Source organism: Chenopodium album, chromosome 14 (assembly GCF_948465745.1).
Source record: "Chenopodium album chromosome 14, dcCheAlbu1.1, whole genome shotgun sequence".
In the NCBI taxonomy this organism is placed as follows: Eukaryota; Viridiplantae; Streptophyta; class Magnoliopsida; order Caryophyllales; family Amaranthaceae; genus Chenopodium; species Chenopodium album.
In genome coordinates, this window is record NC_137847.1 from 25,194,100 (window position 1) to 25,202,735 (window position 8,636).

General features: G+C 34.2%; 1 long non-coding RNA gene across 1 annotated transcript; it reads right to left on the bottom strand.

Annotated features, from left to right (window-relative positions):
* Positions 1-1,992: 1,992 nt before the first annotated feature.
* On the bottom strand, positions 1,993-7,458 carry LOC145580175 (uncharacterized). Its single transcript, XR_014099324.1, has 4 exons — positions 7,275-7,458; positions 4,189-4,317; positions 3,919-4,024; positions 1,993-3,371 (listed from the first exon to the last, which is right to left on the bottom strand). It is a non-coding gene; the product is annotated as an uncharacterized LOC145580175 (long non-coding RNA).
* Positions 7,459-8,636: the final 1,178 nt, after the last annotated feature.

The following is an 8,636-nucleotide window of genomic DNA, read 5'->3' on the forward strand; positions in this document are numbered from 1 at the left end:
AATTTAGACATGTGTGTATAGCAATTTTGATGACAACGGTTATGGTGTCATAATTTGTCTATATGTAGATGACATGTAGATCTTTGAAAGGAACGGATTTGTCACAAGTTGAAATGACAAAGTTCTTCCTTAGTTCATAGTTTTCCATGAAAGACATTGAAAAAGAATGTCATTTTGGGCATAAGAATAAAGAAAGAAAAAGGGAAGTTAATTTTGTCACAATCTCATTATATTGAGAATGTGCTCAAGAAGTTTAATGTTAGTGAAAGCTTGACCTTTCTTTATTCAACACCTATGGATCCTAGCATAAAGTTATTATCTAGTAATGTTAATGCAGTTTCACAACGGGAATATGCTAGAGTGTAGGATGTTTGATGTATGCCATGATAAGTATTAGGCTGGATATCGCTTATGCGATTGGTTAATTGAGTAGGTTCATTAGTAATCCTAGAATGCTATATTGGCAAACGATTTGTTGTTTGTTGAAGTACTTGTTGAAAATCATGGATTATGGTTTGTGTTTTAGTGGGTATCCTTCGGTTATTGAAGGATATTCGGATGCAAGTTGGATTTCAAATAGAGATCATTTATCCACAAGTGGATGGGTAAACCTATATGGGGGAGGTTCCATTTCATGACCATTAAAGAAGCTAACTTGCATTGTGGATTTTATAATGACATCGGGTTTCATTGCATTACATTCTGCTTGTAAAGAAGCAGAATGGCTAAGGGTTTTAATGCATGAGATTCTTTTGTTGCAAAAGCTAATTTCACCAATGGTGATAAATTGTGATAACAATGTAATTTTTGGCTAAGGTATATAGCCAAGTGTAAATGGTGAGTTAAGGTATATTGGTGTAAGGTATAGTTACATCAAGGACTTAACAAGGATAGTGTAAAAACTATGTTTATTTTCGTACGAACACTAGTGCAAAACTAACCTCAAGTATAAAGATGGGCACGGGTCGTGCCGGCACGCGGGCGGCACGAGCCCGACACGATTCCGGCACGGCGGCCCACTTGTGGGGCGTGCTGTGAACAAAAATTTGGGAATCGGCACGAGGGGCCGGCACGCCGGCACGACACGTGGCACGAGGGCACGGCCGGGCACGGTCCGGCACGACACTCATAATTTTTTTTTTTATTATATGTATTGTTGTTTTTTTGCTAAATTAATAGAATTATTTATATAAACTTAAACATAATTAGATAAATAATTTATATAACCTTAATTAAAATAAAGTTGTTCAAAACAAAATATATTAACATTAACATAAACATAAATTAATAACATTATTTATATAAAATTAAGTTGTACTAAAAGCACGACCCGCCAGGCACGTGGGCCGTGCCGTGCCGTGGGCTGGGGTGTGCCAAATTTAGGCACGGCACGGCAAGGCACGCCCACCACCGCGGCACGGCCCGTTGCCCATCTTTACTCAAGTAACACCCAAAAAGTGTTACATAATATGGTAAAAGTGTTATTATAAACAATAGGTAACACTTTATTGGGTGATACTTCCGCCCATGTTACCTTAGGTTTTATGTAACACTTTGGGTAACGTATGGTTACACTTTGAAAAGTGTTACTATAAACCCTCTTATGTAACACTTTTTATATTATTAGTATCATTTTTAAAGTGTTAGTTTTTATATCTTATGTAACACTTACTTATCTTTAGTAACATTTTTTAATTATATAGTATCACTTTATCCGATATTATGTATCACTTTTTCAAATTAATGTAACACTTTGTTGATTACTGGGTAACATTTTTCAATCATCTTTTGACATATAGTAGCACTTTATTCGACATTATGTATCACTTTTTGTAAACTAATGTAACACCTTATTATTTAATATGTATCATTTATTATTATTATTATTATTATTATTATTATTATTATTATATAAAAAGTAATATTATTATGTACAACGACTATGAATGAAAAATTAACATATAGGATAGCCAACAATTTAGATTGAACTAATTTCATAATTCTTACAAAAAAAATCCATAAACACCAATTTTAATGATTGGCCAAACAATATATATAATAACCCAAACAAAAAGAAAATCAACTTCGATCTCTAGCTTAGAAAAACTTCTGAATTTCAAAAAACAGTCAGCGATAGCTATAAACAGCAGATAGCTAGCAGAATGGCAGCAACTAGCAGAACAGCAACAGAGGTAACAGAAGGTACTAGCAGCAGTAACAGAAGCTACCATCAGCAGAATGTAGCAGCTAACATCAGTAGCAGACAAAAGTGGCAGCAGACAACAGTAGAAGAAGTCAGCAACAGACAGCAGTGGCAGAAAAAAAACAGTGATAGCAGAATAAAACAGCAATAGCAGCAGTAAAACAGCGGTAGCAGCAGCAAAATAGCGGTAACAGTAAGTGCTTCTTGTAGCATAATCACTTGCTATCCTAATTCTTCATCTTGATCTATTTGATCTTATGTGTGAAAGCATTTTATATAAACAACGAGAACAAAAATGAAATAACACAATAAAAAGAGTTAATGCTTTATAAAAGAGAATATATATCCATTACCTCATTTTGCTCTTGTTCATTAGAGTGTACATTAGGAAAATGATCTATAGGTTCTAGATTCGATGACACATTCTCAAGTGATCGAGTCAAAATATCCAACACTTTAGAATCAATTTGCTTGAGAGTCTTTAAAATTCTACTATAGTTTCTTTCACAATTTGGCCCTTAACTGTTTATGAGATGATATAAACCATGTATAGGCAGTAGATGTGACACTGTTGCTAACTTGGTCTGGCAATTAAAAACATTTTTATAGGCATACCTTAATAGTCTGGCTGCTACTTCGGTTAGTGCCTACTGCATGTATATGAGGCAACAGGTGGTGGATTGGGATTCATAGTGATCCACTGTACAGGGTTGGACTAATGTACTGAGCAAATAGGTCAAGTGTACAATGTGCCTACTTTACTGTCTGAGAAACTCCTTAACTGTTTATGAGACGATACTTGATTGAATTTTACGGTGATCTTTCAAAATATATGGAGTATTAAGTAACAAAAACACAGAGTTTCACAAGTTGTTAAGATGTAACCAGAACCTCAAGTACAAAGGATCTTCCATTCACATTCTATAGCATTGCAAGGATAATGCTTGAAAACATGCTCTAATCTAGAGTCTACACCAGACCAAAAACGATTTAACAAAGGCAATCACTCTTGCTCTTTTGGCTTGGGTATATGATGTCAGACTGAATCAAACTCTGCCAGAATACTTTTATTGGAGTATCTAGGTTTAAAAATGAAAATCGCTCAATGAAATTTCTTCAAATATCGAGTTCAACCCCATCCCTGACAAACCTTCAGACTTTCATAATCCTGCACATGTACAATATTATCACCTCATCAATAATCTACCAAGCCAACTGCACCTTTGGGGCCATTTATTGTCATACAAAAAAGAAATAGTATAATTAAACGAACAACCAACCATGAGACTTATGAAGATGCTAATACTAAGATTACTAACCAATGTGAATATTATATGTTTCACTTTTCTAATGAAGATCATAAAAATAGAATTACATAAGCATTATGTCATAATAATTAAGGGAGTCATTCCTTGTAAAAAGACATTCAAATAGATTAGCTTCCCACTGGCCCACTAAATGAAGTTTTGATGATTAATCAACTCTTGAAGAGTATTCGATGAAGAAATACCATAGAGTAACAATAGTGAACTCCAATGGAGTAACAACATTAAAAGCAAACAAAATCAAGCTATTTCCTACCTGGAAAATATCATTGTAATTTGTTTCATGAAATTATAAAAAAGTTCATATGATAAGGAATTAGATAGATAACAGTTGACCTTAATACCTCAATCAATGACTTTGCACAATGTAAAATTGTAAGAAATTCTCACCCCGAACAAGAGCAAGATACTCTTCCTGCCAAAAAAATCTCACAAATTATCCTCGGGTCTCGCTTCCTCACCCGACAACCACAAACCTTTCAGATAACTTCTTCGACTACAAACAAATTAAAAATTTAATTCATCATTGTACAAAAGTAAAATAACATAATTTGAGATAAATAAACAATCTAAACAAAACACAAAAATTGCTGACATATAAGCCTACCTACAGAATCTCAAAGTTATTGGGGGGGGGGGGGGGGGGGGGGGGAAACAAACCTTGCCAGGAGTGTTAATTTTGGAAGTAGCAGGAATAGTAGTAGTATTTTGAATATCAAACACCATTCCTCTGAATATAAATGGCATTGCATTGAATTTCTACATCTCTTTTGCCCACAATTAAACGAGCTTAAGAGGAATCAATTCAAACAAGAAAATAATTAAATTAAAATTGGTCAGATTAGTCAACAAAGATCAAATTACAAGGTAAATCAAATCAGCAATAATCAAAAAGAAGAAAAAACAAAAATGCCAAACTCATCAAAATACTTCGACCAATTCTGATGCATAAAAATTCAGTATGAAAATAGTGAAATTAAACATGTTAATAGGCAAATTCAACAATTAAGAGGAATCAATTCAAACAAGAAAATAATTAAATTAAAATTGGTCAGATTAGTCAACAAAGATCAAATTACAAGGTAAATCAAATCAGCAATAATCAAAAAGAAGAAAAAACAAAAATGCCAAACTCATCAAAATACTTCGACCAATTCTGATGCATGTAAATTCAGTATGAAAATAGTGAAATTAAACATGTTAATAGGCAAATTCAACAATTAAGAGGAATCAATTCAAACAAGAAAATAATTAAATTAAAATTGGTCAGATTAGTCAACAAAGATCAAATTACAAGGTAAATCAAATCAGCAATAATCAAAAAGAAGAAAAAACAAAAATGCCAAACTCATCAAAATACTTCGACCAATTCTGATGCATGTAAATTCAGTATGAAAATAGTGAAATTAAACATGTTAATAGGCAAATTCAACAATTAAGAAATCATCAACAAGATTAGAGAGACGGAATTAAAACCCAAACTTTAGCTAACTCTAATTCTTGTTGATTATGGAAGGGAAAGGAAACGAAACTAACCCTAACCAAAACTTTAAGGTTGAAGCCGCCGAAGATGGAAGCCAGGATGTGCCAATCGCTGTCTTTGGAGGTGGCAATCATCACTGTCTCTTCAACTAGGAGCACGGGTTGCATAAGTCTTAAAATTAGAGCACGAGTTGCGATGAAGGTAGGCTACAATGGAGCACCGGTCGAGAGCGAGAAGGGGGTAGCGGTGGAAAGGAGGTGCCGAGGTGCAGTTTCAAGAGAACACAAGCTTGATGGAGAAACCGAGAAATACGAGGAAGGAAGAGAGTAGTGAGGCTGTGAGGGTTTTTATTTTTATTTATTTTTTTATTTTTTAATTATACCAAATTAAAAGTTTATAACCAAGTTCTACAAAAGTGTTATAAGTCTTACAAACAAGTGCTACCTAACATCAAAGTGTTACTATAAGTGTTACCTAATATCAAAGTGTTACAAAAAATATTACCTAATACCATAGCAAAAAACAATCATGAAATTTATAAAGTGTTACCAATGGATGTTACTTAAGCCCAACTTTGTAGTAGTGGAAGTTTAATCTCGCCGGTTGCTTTAAAAAACATGCATGGATAAGAGATGTTAATAAAGGATGGCAATCATTTTAGATTGGAGCCCTATGGTAATCACAATTAGGAGAATCTCAACTTAACGCCTAATAAGACGTTGGGTCTTAAGTTCAATGAGATTAATTCTCTTATTTGATGATTGGGAACTTGTTTAACCATCCAAGGTTAAGTTCCGGTTTTACTGTGATGAAAAGAGGTTGTTTTAACTTAATAGAATTCCTGATATACTGCTCGGTCACAGGAGCATGTTTAGAAGACTACCTATATAAGTACGAAGTTTAGCCGCTTCAAGAAACTATAGGGGCATAGTTTTGAAGCACTTATGAAAAGATAGGGAGACATGGCTTTACGTGTCAAGTATTAATGTAATCTTGTAATTTATCTTGTGTGTGTAATATCTTCATGAATCCAATATGTATTGCTTTTGGTTCAATCCTTTAACAACACTAAATGGATACGGGTTCTTGGAATGTGTATTGCACTAAGTGGAAGTTCAAGTCTTTGTACATTTTCATTTATGCATAAGATTGCCTTTTATGATGATGGTGTTTTAAGCAATGAGTCTAATTTATACTCTAAATGGGGGAGGATTGTTGAGTAATTTAGAGTATGTAGACAAATTTCATGTTTGCTTTGCTTAATTAATATAGGTGAAGGTGCTAATATAGGTGAAGGAGTTTTGATTAAGTATAGCAAAGAATTAGAAGCAAAATGTTTACCTCAATATTGAGGAATATAAAAAACCTAGTAAAGGCATGCTCTTTGACGGTTATTGAGGAAATAAGGGTGCGTGGCTTTGCCCGAGTATACTTGACGGTTACTTCGTGACTTTTGGCTGGTTTTTTGCTTCTTATAAATATGTTGTAAATACATATGATGAAAGTAAGGAAATTGGGGGTCAGTTTCATTTCGTGACTTTTATTTTTCATTTTCTTAGTTTTGCTTGTTTTAATTATCATCATCACAAATCATTCAAAGTTTGATTACATTAGACCACAAACATACTATACACTGTTGTGATTGTTTTCGTTGTATATCCTAGTAATTTTGTGATACCCGGTGTGTATATAAGGGTCGAAATATTACTTTGGGAAACTGATCTTGTTCAGGCCTCAAAATGTTAAATGTCCAATTTCGTGTCATTTTTGTGACCCACTAAACCAATTTCCCCAACAAGTAGGTCATTCCACCAGATTACTTGATTTATTTCCTAAGTCCTAATGACTAAATGTAAGGAATTTTAAAATCTATAGCAAGACAACAACAAAATTTAGCACTAGTGTTATGAAGCATAAAGTTCATTGACAAATATCTATCACAATTCACAATTTTTGACATTTTATCTAGCAGACCACATTTTATGACATTATTATCAAGCATAAAGTAATTTTTTCTATAATATCATCACAGGAAAGCAGAACATATTTCAATCAATAAATATTTACTCAAAATTCAGATTTATAGTAGGCTTTTTTTATAAATCACAAAAAAAAAAAAAAGTTCAGATTTCATAAGTAAATCTACAAATCAAGTCATTTTAAAAAATAAAAACAAAAATTTCAACAAAGCTAGGAATTATTAGATGGTTACTTGATTAGGGATTACACTAGAAGAGTTAGACAAAACTAACAAGAAAATTACCTTAAACGAAAATAAAATAGAGGGAGGTGCGTGAGAAGGGTCGGGCTGTCACTGGTGAGAGTAGCGCCGGATTGTCGCAGCCAGTATACCGTAGTGGTGGTAAGGGTGGCGAAACTGAGAGAGAGAGAGAATGAGTGCGAAACTAAAAGAGAGAGTGAGTGAGAGTGCGAGAGGGTGGCCTTCAAAATTAGGGGTTAGGGTTTCTGAATTTAGGGGCGTTTATGTATATATATATATATAATAATAATAATAATAATAATAATAATAATAATAATAATAATAATAATTTCGGGTGGATGACGGATCAGGTGACGGATGACGCGGAGCCCCACTCGAATCCGACCCGATCTGACACCCACTCTTCATCCATTTTATAGGGATTTCGTCCATTAAATTAAATCGGGTGGATTGGGTTGGCAGATATGCATTTACGATTGCCATCCCTAGCTGGACAAGTCTAGCAGCAAAAGAAAGGTTTCTAGAGCTCCAAATCTTAGTCCTTGCACAAATTTTGTCTATCATGTTCTCACATTCAACTGCAGAACATCTTTTTGAGCAGATTGACACCTCTAAGTATCTAAAAGACAGATGACCTCTTACAAACCCAATAAATACCCAACACCTCATTAACCAGACTTTCATTCATCCCAGTGCAGTATACTGAGGTTTTTTTTAAGACTAGCCTTCAGACCAGTTGCCTTAGAAAAGACTTCAAACCCTTTCATCATCAGCTTAATAGACTCCACATCCCCTTTACAGCAAATAATTAGGTCATCAGCAAAACACAAATGAGTCAAACCCATAGCCTTACACCTTTGGTGAAAATTGAACTTCTCCATGCAACTCACAAGTCACAACCTTCAAAATTCTAGAAAGGTATTTAATACGAAAAACAAAAAAAAAAAAAATGAGGAGAGAGGGGATCACCCTATCTCAAACCTCTTTTTGCCTCAAAACAGCCATGCAGACCCCCATTATCAACAGAGAAATCCTTAGAGTTCTTACACATATTATAATCATTTCAATGAAACTTTGAGGAAATTTCAGAGCTTCCAACATCTCTTTTATGAAATTCCATTCACCTGTATCAGATGCCTTCTTCAAATCTAGCTTAATTTAACACCCTGCATCTGCATTTGTTCTGCCATAATGCCTAACCAAGTCTTGACAGACCATGATGTTATGCACTATGTATCTGCTGTGCACAAAGGCATTTTGATCCTCAGCAATTATACAAGGGAGCACATGTCTCAGTCTCTCACATATAACTTTAGAGATGCCAACTCAAGTCAAAATCAAGTCGAGTTAAAATTGGGTTGGGTTAATAGCAGTTCGGATAAAAAACAAATTGGATTGAATCGG